The sequence below is a fragment of the Cetorhinus maximus genome, chromosome 18, assembly GCF_964194155.1.
Source record: "Cetorhinus maximus chromosome 18, sCetMax3.hap1.1, whole genome shotgun sequence".
Classification (NCBI taxonomy): domain Eukaryota; kingdom Metazoa; phylum Chordata; class Chondrichthyes; order Lamniformes; family Cetorhinidae; genus Cetorhinus; species Cetorhinus maximus.
In genome coordinates, this window is record NC_135896.1 from 92928338 (window position 1) to 92948302 (window position 19965).

Below are 19965 nucleotides of genomic sequence, written 5' to 3' on the forward strand. Positions count from 1 at the left end.
GCGCCCTTAGGCTGTAGTCAGGGGCAGAAAATCACCTCAGGTTCCTGCCTCTAGTCATTCATTGACTCCTGCTTTGTGGACAGTGGGGAAGCTGAGGCTCAGCTGTACTGCCGGTCAGTTCACACCTTCATATCTGCAGACTGACCAGCCGACTGAAGTGACAGACCTGATCTCTCCCCCCCAGCACCAATCAACCCCTTAAGGAGAGAAGGGGGGAAAATTAGCTGCCATAAAAACTGAATATATTCAATAATGTGCAGTTAATAGACCAGCTGTCTGGTCATGATTTTCATTCCAGGGTCTGACATCCCAGAGAGTCTCACAGCTGAAAGATAGCAATCTGTTTGGCAGAAACTGCAATGTTTAGATTTCAGGACGAAATAATTACGGGTATTTTTTTTCTCCTTTCACTGTGGAGCAGATTCTTGAACGGTATTGCCAAATCAGTAGAACATAATTCGGAGAAGGTTATGCCGAATGTGTCTGGTGCTCTGCTGAGCCTGTTATTCTAATCGCGTTGAATACTGTGTCCAGCTCTGGTCTCAGAATACGAGGGACATTCTTGAACCCCAGAATAGCTGCAAAGAGCAGCCAGGAGTTGATCCCTAGTCTTGTTGGATTGAATTGTGAGGGAAGCCTGACCATACTGGTCTCAACTCAAAGCAATATAGGACATAGGAGCAGGATTAGGCCATTGAGCCTACTCCACCATTCAACTAGACCATGACTCATCATCTACCTCAGTGCCATTTTCCCACACTATCCCCATATCCCTTGCTACCTTTAATAACTAGAAACCTATCCATCTCTGCTTTGAACTTACTCGATGACAGTAGAGAATTCCAAAGATTCACCGCCCTCTGAGTAAAGAAATTCCTCCTCATCTCAGCCCTAAATAACCTACCTCTTACCCTGAGACTGCGTCTCCTGGTACTAGACACCACCACCCCACCCCACCCCAGCCAGGGAATACAGGCCCAGACTCCTCAATCTCTCCTCAGGACAATCTCACCATCCCAGGAATCAGCCTGGTGAACCTTTGTTGCACTCCCTCTATGAAAAGTATATCCTTCCTTAGGTAAGGAGACCAAAACCATACACAATACTCCAGGTGTGGTCTCACCAAGGCCCTATACACCTGCAGCAAGACTAATTACTCCTGTCCTCAAATCCCCTTGCGATAAAGGCCAACATACTATTTGCCTTTCTAATTGCTTGTTGCACCTGCGTATTAGCTTTCAGTGACTTGTGAACAAAGGCACTCAGGTATGGCATATATCATAGCAGTATTTGACATTAAACAAGATAGAAAAGTTAAATCCAGAGCACGATAGTCATGACACTGACACAAATACACGTTCAGACAGGTGGTCTGCAAATTTGGACTGATTACAGGAAGAAATTCTTCATGCACAATGATCAATAATTTGAATAGATTTCTGGGTAAGATATTGGAGGCACGAACCTCAGCGATTCAGGGGTCAGTTTAACACAGTGATTAGCTTTGCTTTCCAACCAGATGATCTAACATGGGCTAAGCGGCTTTCCTCAGCCATATTGATCCACGGAGAAAACTTCAAAATGGCTCTTGTTATAATTTATTATTGTTAACATTTGTTAACTGGCAACCCTAATTTAACTTCCCTTCAGGGCTTACCTTCTGGCTTAATGAATAAAAGCACTCTGTGGAAGAAGACACCCTCCAGTTTGTTGCCCTATTTGTGGTGAGTTTGTTGATCCTTGATCAGATGAGGGATGGAAACATTGGTCTGTGTAAAACCAAAGGAAGGAGTAGTCAAAGTTCTTGCCCCTGATCACAGTCAAGCAACCTCTGCTGCAAACTGCTGTGGGTATTGGGTAAGAGTAAACTCAGGTATGATTACTGCCACAGCCTTGGGCCTACCTCGAGAGGTTTGAAGACACCTGCAAGAGCTGATGGATGCCCATTCCCGAGGCTTAAACAGTCGAGTGTCAGGGAAATGTTAGCACTTTGGGAATGCAGTTTCTTATATTTGGAGCAGATGCTCTCTGATGCCTTTATTATTTATAGGCTCTAAATTATGTTCAGATAAGATCCGCCATTTTTCTTATGAAATGAGAAGCATATCTCTGCCCTCGCTCTCCCTTTATTTTCTATCACTCGATCCCTGGAACTGACAATGCTCCTTTCAGCAAAAATGTCAACCGGAGTCTAATGTTGTTTCCTCCAGTAAAAAAAGAACAGGAAATATCATTCCCTTCATTCCTGATTTCTGTTACTTTCTATTTTTCTCTGTCCCTTTCCTGTGGTTGTTACTCTCCAATTATTTTCTGTATGTGTATCCCTCCTCTTCTCTTGTTTTTCTCTCTATCTTTGTCACGTGAGTCTTCAATCTGTTTTTGTCCGTTTTTCCTTCTGTCTTTCTGTCTTTGTTCTGTCTCTGTATTTCTACCTTTGTCGGCCTACTCATCGTCATCACCAGGAAGATGGCAAAGTTCCTCGGACTATCCTCCACACCTCTTAAGGCAGGGACTTGAACTCAGGCTATCCATGGTTGCCTCTTTCATTGACTGTAGCAACGTCGAGCTTTGCAGGTTGTAGATGCTGTTGGCTGTTTCAAGGATTTGTTCATCTATCCTAAGATGGCATTTCCTCCAGTGAGGATCCCACTTCCCTCCTGCCGTCACTTATTCACCCAAAAGGCTTTGGCAGTTTCTGGACTTAGCCTAGTTTATTAAATGTCAGCCAGCACTCAGCATTTTCCAGTCACAGGTACTACTGTCTGCTGTCATTGTGTAGCAGCTTTTAACAGCTGACCTTACAATACTCTCTCTGTTATTCTGCAGTCTCTATTGTCTTCCTTTTTCTCTCTCATACTTGCCTACACCCAGCACACTCCATTATTCTAACATTTTCTAGACACTCTTAACTGCTCCGTTTCATTCAGTGGCCGGAATTTCCCAGCAGTCCTGCAGCAGGTTCCCCTGCGGTGAGGCCGGCCAGCCATTGAAATCTCCGTTCACATCGGCGGGACTGGAAGATCCCACCGGCTTGAAGGGCTGGAAAATTCCAGCCAGTGATTCATGTTTGTATCATTCCACTCAGTGTTTGCATCAGTGTGCATGCTGCGTTAGAAATTCAAAGGCAGCCACTCCATGAACGGATGATCATTGCTCTGTGTAAGTTGTTCCCCCGCTTTTGTAACCTCTAAGTCGTTACTTAGTGAGCACTTAGTAACTAGGCAAGATTTCGGACTTAACCGAGAGTTGCACAGCAGTTCGGGCTGTGCATCGAGGCCTCCTTGTGGATGCTCTGCGATTAGAGGTTCCAAAACCTTTTCTAATATATTCTTTGTTGGGCTTTTGGGCCTTGAGCATTTGTTACCCGTTGCTAATTGCCCTTCAACTGAGTAGCTTACTAGGCAATTTCAGAGGTAAGAGTTGTTAACTTTCCATTTCTTTGAGCTTTTCTCTTTACCAGACATAAAAATATTGAAAGTGGGAGAAAAAGGCTGTTTGGTTGACTGTTGAACATCATCCAATTGGGTAATAAGTCTTTTTGCTCTCCAATTGGCATAGGAAGGCAGTGCATCACGAGGACAGATGTGCTGGCTGACTAATGGCTAGAGTGGGGGGGAAGTCATGTGATGAAACCTCCAGGAATACATTTCATCACAGTTGGCAACCCTTTTCAGAAGACAGCTAAGAGCGAACTACATTGCTGGATCACATGTAGGCCAGACTGGGTGTGGATGGCAAATTTCCTTCCTCAAAGGGAATTGGTGAACCAGATGGGCTTTTACAGCAATCGATGATAGTTGTCATGTTGCCATCATTACTAAGCTTTACCCTCCAGATTTATTAATTGAATTTAAACTCCACCACCTGCTGTAGCAGGATTTGAACCCATGTCCCCAGAGCATTAGCCTAAACTTCTGGATTACTGGTTCAGTGAGATTACTATTACACCACCATTTCCCATAGCTGGCTTCAACCCTTCTAATACTCACTGCCTCGGTGATATGCCTGAGAAATGGTTTCCAGGGCTAGACCCTGAATGTCTGCCACTGATTGTGGAACTGCTGCATTATAAATCACTGCCATCTGGAGAGGACAGGAGGAAATAGTTTGGCATCATTAAAATCCCCTAACATAGGGTGTGTTACTGTACTTTTAGCTTTATTAACTAACAACCATTGTAGGTGATGCCAATATTGGTAACTGACACTAATTGACAACATTGCTCTTCTCAGTTGGCTAGATACTAACGGTTGAAATAACTTTTAACTGTGTCAAGGTACATTTGTTTCTGCACTAGGGCCACACACAATAGATGGCTAGCAAGTTGATCACACAGTTGTCAAAAAATTACTACTCTACGGGGAATAAAAGTAATGGTACAGAATTGTTCAAGTTTCGTACAGCATATGTAATTGGTTTGACATATTTTGAAGAAAGGTTGAAATAAAATAAATTCCAAATATATTAAGCCAAACCTGTGGTTGTCAGTTCTCCCAGCTATGTCTGCCCATTCTTAGCACCTTTATTCTTTGTGTCCATCCCAATTCTCTCACTGCCTCTTATCTGACCTCCAACTCGACTAATTATGTGACAACCTTACCCCTTCTGTTCATTCTAACTAGTCTTCCCTCTACTGCTTACGTCGATTTGCTCTTCCCCTTCCCGATGTTTGTGCATCATTGCTCTCTGCCCCTCTGCTTTTTCTGTTCCTTCCTTATCTTTCCTCGGACATTTGTGCCTGTCCCTTCTTCTCCTCTGCCCCGCGCCCCCCCCATTCCCCTCAAGTATTTGTGTTGATCCCTTCCTTGTAGGTACCCCAGTGGAGTTACTTCAAAATATAATGTGCCCCAGGGACCACGAAGACAGCATTTCTGACATACCAGCCCTCAGTGCAGTTGCCTCCATCAGTACACACTTGTGTCTCCCTACATATGGAAGAAAAGCATTCAGTTTGCAAGATCTCTTGTTCATGATAAATTAAAAAAGATTTCTCATCTGCTGTAATTACATTAAACAAGATTCAATAAGTTGAACACATGCTAGGATCCATTTCTTGGAGCGCCCATAGCAACCTGGAGGTTATTATTCAACAATAGGTCTTCAGATTAATTGCTACAATTTATTTGTGGTTGAATGGTTGCATATTACTGGGCTACTTCTCACACCAGTTGACTCTCAGCTAATTTATTTTCTGATATAATCACAGCGTGAGACAGTTGAACCAAGAGAAAAAATTACTTGCACTTTGCTCTGACCGCTTCTCCATTAACAGTACAGTGTGGACCCGGGTTCTGTACCATTCTGACTTGATCATTATCATTACGACAGAAATTTACGATTATATGGCCCTTTGGCTATAGAAACCATCCCAAAATTAATCACAGAAGCACATTCAAAGAGAAGGGTGCTGAGGTGTAGGAGGGGCCAAAAACCAGGCTATTAGAAAGATTGTAGACTTACTGTACTGGGTGGGGTTTGAGATCAGTTACAAATCAAGTGCTTTATACTAGTTATTAAAAGCTGCGGGTAAATAATAGCCTATACCTGACTATACCAGAAAGTAACCCAATGATTTGCCACATGCAGCCACAGATGAATGGCGTATAAATGTTTCGTCTGCTTGTGTGACATTCTTGTATCCACTATTACAATAGTTGCTGTGTCCTGTTTTGTTAAATAATTTAAACAACTAACATCTTTATACAGCATTTAGCATGTTAAACGTTCCTGTATGACTACTGAAAATAGTAACTTCTGGGCTAATATCATTGATTCACGGTCTTAACACCTGTTGGCCCTTCTAATTCTGCATCCCTGAATGCGACGCGCGTGCTTTTCAATTTTATGATCTTCGCCGTCGGTCTTGACTGTACTGTTACATAATGGAAGAAAACTGAATTAAACGAAAGCTTTATTGAAAGCACAGCACTGTAGCTTCCTGAGCACATTTACAGGGCACTCTCAGTTGGTGGTGAAGTAGCTCAGTTTATACTTTGGGCAGTCTTATCACAAGAGGAAGAAAAATATGATAACATCTGAACTCCCACGCCCCAAACCCTCTTGCTTTCAGTGCGACTCTTAACAGGTCAAGTAAAGTGCGTTGGGGAAGGATGTCAGAGTTGGAAGAATATGCATATATAGCAACAGTTTCAGTCAGGAGCAGACCTTTAGTCATTTAGCCACATTATTTCCATGGTGTATTTCTAGTGATCCTCGATATCATTTGTTGACAAGAAACTTTTATAGTTCCTCTTGAAACAAGTTAAAAGAACAAAGCTTCTCGTTCCATCACCTGCACAGGTTATCTGTTCCACAAATTTGCCACGCTTTTTAATTCCAAGAGAAAGCTCCTCCTCCATTTCCCATTTTCTTTCGGTCTGCTCAGTGTAAACTCCAATAATTGTATATAAGGGAAGAATGAGTCTGAAGCTGGTCTTTTACCTCCAAGCAGGTTTATTCTTCAGCCAGCTCAATAGAGTGACAGACCCCCTGGTTCCTTTCCCCTCCGGAGTGTTACAACTGTACTCATTTATGGGTGAGCCAATGTCCATTACCTGTTTTAACAATGCAATTGCCTTAACAATGTAATTGCCAGTTAACAAGATGATTGTTATTAGACCTTGACAATGTAATTACTGATACATTAACACTTAGTTTGTAAGTTTGACCCTCTTGTGTTTAAAGGGAACCTACTGCCGCCACCCTCTCCAACTTGTTGTAACTCTTTCGAGTTATCAACAGTCACAGATTGTAACTCTTTCGAGTACAATCACAGTTCTTGGTTTCCGGGGGTGGGACATGAACCCACAACCCTCTGATTCAAAGGCGAGGGTGCTATGAACTGAGCCACAGCTGACACCTCCAGAAAGAGTGGGAAACTCTTCCGAGTTATCAACAGTCACAGATTGCAACTCTTTTGAGTACAATCACAGTCCTTGGTTTCCGGGAGTGGGACATGAACCCACAACCCTCTGATTCAACGGCGAGGGGTAGGTGCACCTTGCCTCTTAGCCCACATCGAGCGCACACTGCAAGGCTTTCAAAATTGAGCTATATTGCCGACTTACAAGGAGGAATTTTTAAGTACATTTGCAGGTGAAATGCATGATTTTCAGTAAATAGGATCATGTTTGTGAACTGACAACACTGAAAATGTTTAGTCAGCCTAAAATCCCTTGGCACCAGCCCATAGACAGATGGATTCTGGCTGCTGCAATGACTATATTTCACACTGATAAAACTCGTTTGAACTGCTGCTGGCAAGATTATTTATGTCCTGCTTTCGATTTTGCAGCAAATGAAGACAATGTGAAAAGAAAAGATTGGGACAACGGTCGGATCTGAAACTATTTTCTCCGTCTAGTCCCTGATCATCTGACAGTGGAGGTAAAATATTCACCCTTTGAGGTACTTTCAATGCTTACCCTTTGTAAAATCCAATTGCAAAATTTCTGTAAGACTTGCTTTAGAAACTTCAGAGATTCTTCTTCAAGGCCAGCATCAATATGATGTAGCGGGCATTTTTGTGCTTGGAAGTTCAAAAAAAAAGATGCATGTTTATTGTCACCATTTTCCAAATAATTTAGAAAGTGCCTCAAATGTATTTATAACTGGAGATGGATGCAAAGAAAATAGAAATATCTGAGGTAAGGGCCATTTTGAAAGTGGTAACTGTAGTCAACCATTTTGGGAAGAATTAAATGCCTCTTGCATTGTGTACAGTATATTGTGATGAAGGGTTTCTGTTTGGACTAGTCCATACAAAGCAAAATGCACAAAAGGAAAGCCCTAAATGTGAACTGAAACAAAATTTTTAAAACTGCACAATTCAGCAAGACTGTTGCCCCAAGAGTTATGAGCTAAGGTTGACAGGGAATGTTGGGTGGGGTGGGGGGGAGGGTGCTGGTGGAGTGAAAAAACGAGCACAGCTTAATTCTTTCTCCTTGACTGTGTTACAGACAGTAGGAGGTTTAATGTAAACAGTGCTAGTTTCTCCTCTCACCACCTGTCTGTGAACAGAAAAGTGATTTGCTTCCCCCTTTATAAGCGGTGGCATATTTCCCAACCCCTCGGTTTTGGTGTGATTCAATTTCTATTAATAACCTCACAGCAAACTAGAGATAGGATGAACTCCAAAGGGTTGGTTTATTTGCGCATACTCAAAATGAGGGAGGAGGGTTGCAACATTGCCTCATTTGCATTCATACAATAAAAGAGGGGTAGAGAAAGGAAAGGGTAGAGATCACGTGGGTGCCAGAGCTCAGAATCAAAGTCCAAGAGGTATTCCTTCACGGGGGTCGGCAGGCTGAAAACCAATGCTGGATAATTCACTTCTCCGGTGCAGTTGACTTCACATGATGAGTTAGGCATGCAGAGATGAATCTGTCTTGTAAGCGATGGCATAGAATTTCCAGTAGAAGCAGTAGATGGTGCCAGGAGTCCAACCTGGGCCAGAGCTCCTTGTTTGTGATGCTGCTAGTTAGATGGTAAAATGGCATACTGAGACTGTGCAGTGCAGCAAGGCAATATGACTGGTTCCACAAACCAAAGACCACAGGTCACATAACTCCCACCTCTCCACACTGTCTTTGACAAAGGGTGTGTATCCCTCATCTGGGTCCCTGAGACTGTGGAATTTCTCAACCATAAAGAATTGAAAATAGGGTTGTGAGGCCCTTTGTCTTAACAGACGAGCAGGCTCCTGTTGTCCAGTTGGGGTTATGAAATGCAGATAAGCTTTGTGTAGCTCTCTTTGAATTTGGCCTGTGCAGCCCACAATGTACCAGTAGTGGCTGTTCGGAGATAATGATGTGTGAGTTTCTTTGGCACTGTCAGGTAGCTCCTTTTGTTCGAGGGTCACAGGCAGACATAGATTCGGCCACGTTAGGTCTTTATCCAGTTTTACATTTTTAGAGATAGCAATGAGCATGTCTCTATATATTTTACAAGAAAAACATACAGGGTGAGGTCTTAGTCTCTCACAGCTGGATTATGATGGAAGGAGAGGCTATAGTTTTCCATTCACAATTCCTTGCACCCAAGAGTTCTCAATCTTGGCGACGCTGTCACACAGTGAGTTGGAGGGTAAGTCATGAAGGCCTAACTGGCAATGCCTTTAGATTGGTTGCTTGTTTATTTTAAGCCTCATGGAACTATTCAAAATGTGCGGCTCCACACATTATAACCTTATCTTGAAGTCAGAATCATAAACTCCTGAAGAAATGGCTTTTACAAATAATGTCATTGTGATAAACAAGCTAGTTTAAGCACTGTGAATGCAGAGCAAATGCGGGAAATCTTGGTAATCCTTAGTTCAAATAGATTCATTCTCTGAGAAGATGTGACAAGCCGTGCTGGCCAGTGATCTCCACTGGAGCTTCAGCTTTAACCAAACCCATTAATATAGATGTGGTGAAAATGAATAGAGTCATTTATACTGATTTAAGGACAACACTGAGTTAGGAGATAGAGCAGGCTGTGTGCATGGGAGCGGGAAGTTACAAAGAGGCAGAGAGAGATTAAATAAATGGGCCAAGCTATGGAAGGTGGAGTTGAATGTGGGGAAATATGAGGAACTCCACTTTGGACCTGAGAATGACAAATAGAATGTTTTCTTAATGGGAAGAGGTTAGAAGCAAGGAAATTAAGGTGTCCATTGGCGCAAAATTGCTAAAAGCTTGGGCACAGGTATATAAAGCTATCAAAAAAGCTAGTGCAATGTTGGGCTTTATCGCAAGTGGGTTGGAATGAAAAAACTGAGGAAATTATGTTTCAGTAGCGCAGAACCTTGGTCAGGCCCCATGTTGAGAACTGCATTCAGTTTTGTTCACTGAATCACAGGAAAGACATGTTAGCCTCAGAATGGATACAGCATAGATTCAACAAAAAAAAAGGTGCCAGGGTTTTAAGGGTCACCCTGTAAGGTTGGTTTGCATAAAAGTTGTATTCCCTTATGCTTAGAAGGCTGAAAGGTGACCTAGAATCCGAGGCTCTGATATTTACCGAGACGTGATCTTGGACTGGGTGGAAGGAGTTACAGTTTCCCTGTGTGCCTTGGAGTTTTAACAAGGTGGGTTTCGTGGTGGGGGTGGGAATGAGCGAGCAGAGACATCATGGAGCTGGCAGCGGAGACGCTGTGAGGAAGGTTGGTGATTGCCGAGGGATCAAAGTGGTGGGGGTAGAAGACCGGGGAGGTTGGTGATCATGCAGTGGGGAGGGGAGATCCCGATCGGGCAGATTGTGATGGCAGGGGAGAGGTGTTGGTTCACAAGATTAGCTTGCTAAACCTGGAGGAAGCACTCCTGCTCCTCCTGGCCTGGCCCACAAGCAGTGCTATAAAGGCACTAACATGATAGATTCTGCCCTTCTTGCCCCATTTTGCCCACCAGCTTACTACCCAGCCAAAAGCTTTTGAAAATATTAATCTTAGAGGGTAAAGTAAAGGCCTCAAAAGGACTGACTTACCTCCTGAGGACCCTGTGGACTGCTACCATTATAACTGGATGGAAGTGGGAAGGTGAGGTGGGTTGAGTTTGTGTTTGAGATTTTTAAAAAATTTATTCATGGGATGTGGGCATCGCTGGCTGGGCCAGCATTTATTTCCCACCCCTAATGTTCCATTGAGAAGGCGGTGGTGAGCTGCCTTCTTGAACCGCTGCAGTTCATGTGGTGTAGCTACACCCACAGTGCTGTTAGGGAAGGAGTTCCAGGATTTTGACCCAGTGACAGTGAAGGAACGGCGATATATTTCCAAGTCAGGATGGTGAGTGGCTTGGAGAGGAATTTCCAGGTGGTGGTGTTCCCATGCATTTGCTGCCCTTGCCCTTCTAGATGATAGCGGTCGTGGGTTTAGAAGGTGCTGCCTAAGGAGCCTTGGTGACTTCCTGTAGTGCATCTTATAGATGGTACACACTGCTGCTACTGCATCGGTGGTGGAGGGAGTGAATGTTTGTGGTTGGGGTACCAATCAAGTGGGCTGCTTTATCCTGGATGGTGTTGAGCCTTTTGAGTATTGTTGGCACTGCACTCATCCAGGCAAGCGGAGAATATTCCATCACACTCCTGACTTGTGCCTTGTAGATGGTGTTCAGGCTTTGGGGAGTCACTGCAGGATTCCTAGCCTCTGACCTGCCCTTGAAGCCACAGTATTTATATAGCTAGTCCAGTTCAGTTTCAGGTCAATGGTTAACCATCCCAGGATGTTTATAGTGGGGGATTCAGTGATGGTAATGCCATTGAATGCCGTGGGACGATGATTAGATTCTCTCTTGTTGGTAATGGTCATTGCCTGGCACTTATGTGGCGCAAGTGTTACTTGCCAGCCCAAGCCTGGATATTGTCCAGGTCTTGCTGCATTTGGACATGGACTGCTTCAGTATCTGGGGAGTTGTGAATGGTGCTGAACATGTCAATCATCAGCGAACATCCCCACTTCTGACATTATGATGGAAGGAAGACCATTGATGAAACAGCTGAAGATGGTTGGGCCGAGGACATTTCCCTGAGGAACTCCTGCAGTGGTGTCCTGGAACTGAGATGATTGACCTCCAACAACCACAACTATCTTTCCTTATGCTAGGTATGACTCCAACCAGCAGAGTTTTCCCCCTGATTCCCACTGACTCCAGTTTTGCTAGGGCTCCTTGATGCCACATTCGGTCAAATGCTGTCTTGATGTCAAAGGCAGTTACTCTCACCTCAGCTTTACAGCCTGGACAAACAAAAGAACTGAACTGCAATGAGGTCAGGAGCTGAGTGGCCCTGGCGGAATCCAAACTGGGCGTCAGTGAGCAGGTTATTTCTAAGCAAGTGCTGCTTGATAGCACTTTTGATGATTCCTTCCATCACTTTACTAATGATCGAGAATAGACTGATAGGGCAGTAATTGACTGGGTTGGATTTGTCCTGCTTTTTGTGGGTGGGTAGTTTTCCACATAGCCGGGTAGATGCCAGGGAGATTTTTAACACTTTAAACCCGGCTGTTTTTGGGAGTTAAAGCTATCCACACTGAATCATAGGAATGATACCTCATCAAAGGAGGCCCAATGCCTGTGCTGGCTCTTTGCAAGAGCTATCCAAACCTTTCCCCTTTAAGCATTTATCCAATTCCCTTTTGAAAGCTATTATCAAATCTTCTTCACCAGCCTTTCAGGCAGTGTATTCCAGACCTTCTGTGTTAAGAATTTGAGTTGTGATATTTAAACCGATTAAGGGGGTTAATGGGGTAGATACCGAGAAATTATTTCCTGATTTGGGGAGGGTGGGGGGAGCAGGGGGCGTTGGAAGAATGTAGAACCAGAAGCCTTAAACTTAAAATGAGATCCACGTCACTTTTACACACAGGTAATGGGAATCTGCCACAAAAGGCTGAGGATGCTGGGTCAAATTAAATTTCGAAGACCGTGATTGGTCGATCTTTGCAGAGATATATCTGCTCTCGTGAGATATCTGCGCTCTTGTGCATCCCCAATTTTAATTGCTCCACCATTGATGGCCATGCCTTCAGCCCCCCTACACCCCCAGCTCTGGCATTCCCTCCCTACACCTCTCCACCTCACTTTTTTCCTTTAAGACACTCCTTAAGACCCAGCTGTTTCACTAAGCTTTTGATCACTTGACTTAACATCTCCTTATGTGGCTTGGTGTAGTATTTTGTTTTATAACACTTGTGAGAAGCATATTGGTGTCATGGCCTCCTATGGTCTGCTGCTCCCTTATTAGTTGAGGGTCTCGATGTAGACCTCAAGGGATCTGTCTCCATGTTATCTATGTTAAGCAAGACATTGAGGCTGACGAAAGTTCTGATCAAAAACGCTTAGATGAAGTTTATTACGAGCAACAACTATACACAGCTCTGCACAGGCCTTGACCTAGCCTGGGTCCTACCAGTTACAGGGGCTGATTACTTGACTATATGTCTGACTCATAAGGTATACATAAAGTCTTACTGATGCAGAGTCACAGACAGTAGTGAACGTCTGCAGTAGAGATCACAGGTAATCGTGACCACCTAACGTGGAGGCTGTACCTTTTATCCTCCACATGTTGATGTCATAGTGATGTCACTATGCAGCTTCTTAAAGGTCCATGTCATTGGGCTGCATTGGCATGCATACACTATCACAACACTTGGGACATTTTATGATGCTAAAGGCGCTATATAAGTTATAGAATTTTATTCAACAGCTTACAGTAACGAAGAATATGGAGAAAAGGCAGGTAAATGGTGTTATGATGTGTTTAGGTCATTATCTAATTGACTGCTGGAACAGGTATGGCAGTATTGAACAGTTGGACACACAGTTCACCATAAAGAATATCGTATTGGATATTTAGCAGCAATGTTAGTGTCCGAGAAGAGAAGGGACAGTCACTTGTGAGATGGTGACCACAGACACAATTCTTTCCTGCACAAGTCTGAGGTTGAGAGAGATATCGCCCACTGCCTCTAACCCTACATCAGCTTCAATATAGCTTCTGAGCATTTCTCCAGTGATAACTAGCAGTTTCTCCCTGTCCTGTTGCATTTCATCCAAACTGCCTGAAGATTGAACTCGTTGAAGTTTTGAACTTATCTTTTTCTCTCCAATTTGAAAATAGACCTCCCTTCCTTGGGTGTCTCTGCCTGCCCTCAGTCGAAGATGTTCTGTAATACTGTCATGCAATCTCAGATGTGACATTTGAAGTCACTAACTGACATGGTATTTAGTCTCGCTGAAGGTTCACCACTTATCGACGATTCTGCATGCCGGCTGCTGACAGTTTAAAGTGAGTGCTGATCTTTAAAGGTTGTAGCTGAAGTTTCTCGCTCCTCACACATTGCTCTCACGTTAGCTGGGAATTATGCTATACCAACTCCAGTGAGGCTGCCGATGAATCCATCCTGTGAATTACAATGGAGCCAATGCTGGACTTTGATCAGTCAGCTTAATTAACACTTCAGCTGCATTTCCAGAGATTGGGAAGTGTTAATGTCAAAGGGACCTGGATGTCCTTGTTCATAAGGCACTAAAAACTACCATGCAGGTGCAACAGGGGAGGTGGTGGCATTGTGGTATTGTCACTGGACTAGTGATCCAGAGACCCAGGGTAATGCTCTGGGTACCTGGGTTCGAATTTGAGTTCAATAAAAAATCTGGAATTAAAAGTCTAATGATGACCATGAAACCATTGTCGATTGGCGTAAAAACCCATCTGGTTCACTAATGCCCTTAAGGGAAGGAAATCTGCTGCCCTTACCTGGCCTGACTTACATGTAACTCCAGATTCCAGTGTGATTGACTCCTGAATGCCCTCTGAAATAGCCTAGCAAGCCACTGGTTCTCAAGGGCAAGTAGGAATGGGCAATAAATGCTGGCCTAGCTAGCGACACCCCCATCCCAAGAACAAATGAATAAAAAACAAGCAATTGGAAAGGCAAATGGTATGTTGGCCTTTATTAAAGGAGGATTTGAGTACAGGAGCAAAGGTGTTTTGCTGCAGTTGTATAGAACCTTGGTGAGACCACACCAGGGAGAATTGTGTACAGTTTAGGCCTCCTTATTTCGGAAGGGTATACTTGCCATAGAGGGAGTACAACGCAGGTTCACCAGACTTATTCCTGGGATGGCGGGATTGTCCTGTGAGGAGAATTTGAGGAGACTGGGTTTGTGTTTTCTAGAGTTCAGGAGAAAGTGAGGGGATCTCACTGAAACATACAAAATTCTTAAGGGTTTGACATGGTAGATGCAGGATGGATGTTTTCCTTGGCTGGGGGCCGGGAGGGAGGCCTAAAACCAGGGGACACAGTCTCAGATTAAGCAGTAGGCCATTTGGGGCTGAAATGAGGAGGAATTTCTTCACTCAGAAGGTGGTGAATCTTTGGAATTCTCTGCCCAGGAGGTTCAGTCATTGAGTACATTCAAGACCGAGATCGATAGATTTCTATATAATAATCATATCAAGGGATATGGGGATAGTGCAGGGAAAATGGTATTGAGGTAGAAGATCAACTATGATCTAGTTGAATGGCAGAGCAGGTTTGAGGGGCTGAATGGCCTACTCCTGTTCCTATTTCCTATGTTTCTATTTCTTTTCAGAAATTGGTTCCCTCCAATTTTGGGGCACCTGTTGTGTGTATGCCAGTATATTTCAATTTTGTCCCATTTTAGAATTGGCGTCAGTACCTCTGGGGTAGGGAGGGGAAGCAGTTAGCAGAGTTTCTACTTTGCAATGCTGTCCAATGACGTATGAGCCTGTCTGTCCTGGCTGTGAATTTCTCGACCAATGATTTGGTTGATATTATGGGCTGGACTTTCCTCTGAAGCACTTTCCCCACTGGAGTTGGCTACATCTGCCTGTGGTAGCAGGAAGACAGGAAAATCAGGCAGATTCCCTCACCTTACACCCAAACTGGTACTTCAGTGCCAAGATCCTTGTTCGAATGAGGGAGGACAATTTTAGTTTGAGACATTTGGGGGCCGGGAGGGAGCCTATTCCTGCCATCTCCAGCTTCCCAACCCTCCCATTGATTTATGAGACCTAATAGTGGAGGGAGTGCCAATTCTCATCGTCAAGGCTCAGAGAATAAGAGACAGCTGCTGATGCAGCCCACACAAGTGTAACCCAATGCTTCAAAGACTTGGACAACCTAAAGCAGACACCTCGAAGCACTGGATAAGTACCACCAACGTTGTCTTTGCAAGATCTTTGCAAAACCTAGTGGCAAGAAAGCCTAACAACAGCGTCCTCTCTCAAGTCAATTTATCCAGGATTATTTTATTCATTCATGGGATGTGGGTGTCGCTGGCTAGGCCAGGATTTATTGCCCATTCCTAGTTGCCCTTGTTCAGAGGGCATTTAAGAGCCAACCACATTGCTGTGGGTCTGGAGTCACGTGCAGGCTAGACCAGGTAAGGACAGCAGATTTCCTTCCCTAAAGGATGTTAGTGAACCAGTTGGGTTTTTACGAGAATCAGCAATGGTTTCGCGGTCATCAGGCTTTTTAGATTCCAGATTTTTATTGCATTCAAATTCTAATTCGGACTGGGTCCCCAAAGCATTACCCTGGGTCTCTGGAATCTTAGTCCAGTAACAATACCTCTATGCCACTGCCTCCCCGAAGGTGCTGATCACTTATAACCAGCTCCACTGGGCAGGACATGTCGTTCTATGCCTGATATCAAACTCCTGAAGCAACTGTTTTGCTTGGAACTCAGTTGCGCAGGAGACTCCCAGGAGGGGAGCGGAAAAGCTTCAGGGATGTCCTCAAAGTATCCCTGAAGAGGTCAAACAGACTCATAGGAGAAGCTGGCTTGTGACCGGCCAAAATGGAGAAGGCTCATTCAGGAAGGCACTGAACACGTCGAGAGGCTTTGTCAGGGGTGTACAGAAGTGAAGTTGAGGGGAACGCACAAACGTCCAAACAACCCATCTACCCAACCCTCCAATCACCACCTGCCCCACATGTGGCAGAGTCTGCAGATCGCGCATGGGGTTTATCAGCCAACTCAGAACACATCGAACTGGAGTGGGGGCAAGTCATCCTCGATTGCGAGAAACTTCCTAAGAAAGATGAACCCAACACTAGCAGGGTGTTGAAACAAAAACAGAAAATGCTGGAAAATCTCAGCAGGTCCGGCAGCATCTGTGGAGAGAGAAACAGAGTTAACGTTTCGAGACTGTATGACCCTTCAGAGCTCTGAAGGAGGGTCCTACGGACTCGAAACATTAACTCTGTTTCTCTCTCCACAATTGCTGCTCGACCTCCTGAGTTTTTCCAGCATGTTCTGTTTTTGTTTTGGATTTCCAGCATCTGCAGTATTTTGCTTTTATACTAGCGGGGTGTTTACAGCAGAGGAAGCCTTGGGGAGGGGGATGTATTGGGGATTTGTTATAACAAATTACATTTTATTTTTTTAATGACATTAATACAAGCAAATGCTGGAGAGAACATTACTGTAAAATGCTTCTACAGGCATGAACTACATTGGTACTTTTAAAGAACGATTGTGTGGGCTTTGTATTGCATTTCATGAGCTTGCTCTTTTCGACTCGAGTGTGCCGGCCTCCCCCACCATCTTGGAGTGGTTGTTGAAATGATGGGCACCTCGCTCTCAGTTCCGTAAATAATTCGGCTTGACTGAGTTCCTCCATCTTTCACCAGCTTCCAGTGCAATTGGATCCTGCAGATAAATTGCAAAAATTCAGCAGCATTATATTTAAGAGCTCCCTGTTTCAACCATAGGCATAAAATGTCAGTGATCACGTTTAAGCAATTTATTTCATTCACTTTCTTCCTTTTAAAAGAAAAAGGGAGAAAAATAGGCCTGAATTTTAACGCTTGGGTGGGAGCACGATCGGCAGGACCGCAAATGGATACGAAATCCACCCCCACCCCCTCTGTCGGCTCCGGATGGAGATTTCACGCTGGCCGGCCAATTAACTGCCAGCCAGTGTGAAATGCGCTCCGTGGTGGTTGAGGGGAGGATGGGTGCTGGGACAAGTGAGGGTGTGAGTAGGCTATATCACACGAGCTCCCTGAAGGCTGACAACTGCCGTGAAGATGCGTCAGGGGGCTACAGAATTGTTGGAGGGATACCAGCACACAAAAAAAATGCCCCAAACTACCCATAATGACACAGTGAACAACGGACAGCAATACTCATGAATAATCAAACCTCAAGCATAGTCAGGCTTTTTATCCAGGCCCTGGTAGGTAAAATGGTGGGAAAAAAACGTGAATGCCGCCTGGCCAATTGGCCCTTGCGCCAAGTGTGGAAGCGCACGGGCCATGTAAAATTCAGGACAATTGCATGTTTAATGGGCTTACTTGCCCTTTTAATTGTTGGCGGGCACGCTACCAACTCCCATGCGTGCCCGCCGACCATTATATCCCGCGAGGGCGCCTTCCCAACATCCCGACGTCTTCCCGCGCAGCCTCACACGGGTTCAGGTCAGGCACGTGCTTGCTCAAAACTCCGTAAAATTCTGGCCATAATTTCATCACTTCCCCTTAATGCTGCTGACTACTATTTTTCAAATTTGGTTCCCAAGCAACCAGTCTATCCCATGAAGCAGTTGGCATAGCAGTGCGACTAATTGTACTTTCAAGAGAGCAATTGACAGGAAAAACAACTTCTCATGATTTAAAGTTGGGTAGAATTTTATTGTGCTGCTGGATGATATTGTGGATGTATCTTCCAGCAACTCCTTCGGTTGTAAAACACCTCGAGCTCCGCAGTTAACGTGTTTCTGTTTTAAGGGCTGCATTAATTCAGGCAAAGATGAGACGTCAAAAACAAATTTTGCCTTTGCAGGCAGCGTATTATATGTGTCATTCTGGATTATATTGCTAAAACAATGTGGGAGCCGAATGACACTGTTGTCTTATCTGTGACAGGCATTTTGAAACAATGAAATGCAATTGTGGGAGTTTTGTGAGAGAATTAACTGTATTAAGAATCTATTGTAATAAGAACCATTTCCAATTGTGCCCTGCAGCAAGTTGCGATGCATTAGACATGCATATTTGTAGCTTGTCAATTATTCAGCATGTTATTTAATTCTCGAGCAGTTTAAGCAGTGAAATCTCAAGTGTCTTTCACTCTCTCTGGGCTGACGTGTTTGTTGTTCTTTCAGTATTTTCATAGGTGATAGGAACATGCAAAAGTTTGGAAGGACCATGGCCTGAATTTTTAGGCTTCGTTGGCGTGGGCTCAGAGATGGATAGATGTGGAATTCCACACTGCTGGTCAGCCTTTCAGTTAACCTCCTCCGTCCTGCTAGGCCTTTTTCCCGAAGGCAGGATGAGAGGAAGGGGGTGGCAGGGATGACCTGTCCACCAGCAGCAGTTAGCCAACTCAGGTACTGAAAGAGCCTTGTAAAGGCCTGTTGTCGGCAGGGTTGGCCTGGGAGTCTCCAGGAATTGAAGGTCAACCTCCAAGACACTGCTGTGTGCAACCCTGGAGTAAAATCATCGGAGCATTAAAAAAGATTTTTTTTTGTGTCATTTTCTTTGAACGTTTCTCTATACCAGATATGAAACTATTGGACTGGCACAGCGCTGGGGTTAATTTATGTTGGAACCCACAACATCAAGAAACCGCAGTATGCAGATTTGGGGTGAAATTTAATGCCCACCCTCAGGGTGAGTTTGTGGCAGGGGGGCCATTTAATTACAAGGAGGGACGTGGCCTCTTCCCCGATTTACGTCCATGATGGAAATGGCCACCTAAGGGTCTCACTCTGCCGTTGCTGGTATTCACCCAGTGGCATGCACGGTGTCTCAATTTCGGGATGCCCAAAAAGCAAACCTTGCTGGGGTTGCTTTCCAGCTTTCTGGTGGAGGTGGGGGTGGGGGTGGGTGGGGGTGGGTGGTGGGGGGGTTAGTCTTGCTCAAAGACACTCAGCACCTGATCAAGGGTCTTGGCACTAGGAAGGAAGGACCCTCTGGAAGCCACTCTCCTGCCCTTGCTGCTGACACCCCTCCCGCTTCCCTGTGACAGCCCCCAGCCTGCAACCTCCCTCCACCTGTGGCTTGGGCCCCATGGCAATCCTGGGCCTTAGGTGGGCGCATTACTGGCAACAGCCACACCTCTCTGGTAGCGCTGCTGAGCAATGATAAGCTTCTAATTGGCTGGCAGCTCTTGGCAGGCAGGACCTCCACAGCCCTCCCCCCGGGATCCTTGATTCTCTGATTGGCACTTAATACAGCGGGTCTTCCAACAAAGAGGTGAGGAGGGGCTCTCCAGATGAGGGGCAAAACCAGCTGGTGGGCGTGACCCCTGGCTGTGCGTTCTTCCACTATGTTGAGTTTCATTCTAAGCCATGGTACTGCAGGTAGATGCAAAAATATAGGCCAACCACTTATCTGAACTGCAAGGACTAATTGTAGAGCCTTGTGCAGCAAGATCAGTTGTTAGAGTGAAGCAGCTATTAAAAGCAGGCATAAACTTCGATCACAGAACTATCTAGAGCACAGCTTGA

The 19965-nt window shown here is 44.7% G+C and overlaps 1 protein-coding gene across 8 annotated transcripts in view; it reads left to right on the forward strand.

Moving 5' to 3' along the window:
* LOC144693363 (alpha-(1,6)-fucosyltransferase) overlaps window positions 1-19965 on the forward strand; it is a 726743-nt gene that overhangs the window by 223733 nt on the left and 483045 nt on the right. For all 8 annotated transcript variants that reach the window (XM_078563197.1, XM_078563195.1, XM_078563204.1 and 5 more), the window contains one exon: window positions 7295-7386. The gene's annotated coding sequence lies outside the window, so the exon portion shown is untranslated. The remainder of the gene's footprint in view (window positions 1-7294; window positions 7387-19965) is intronic.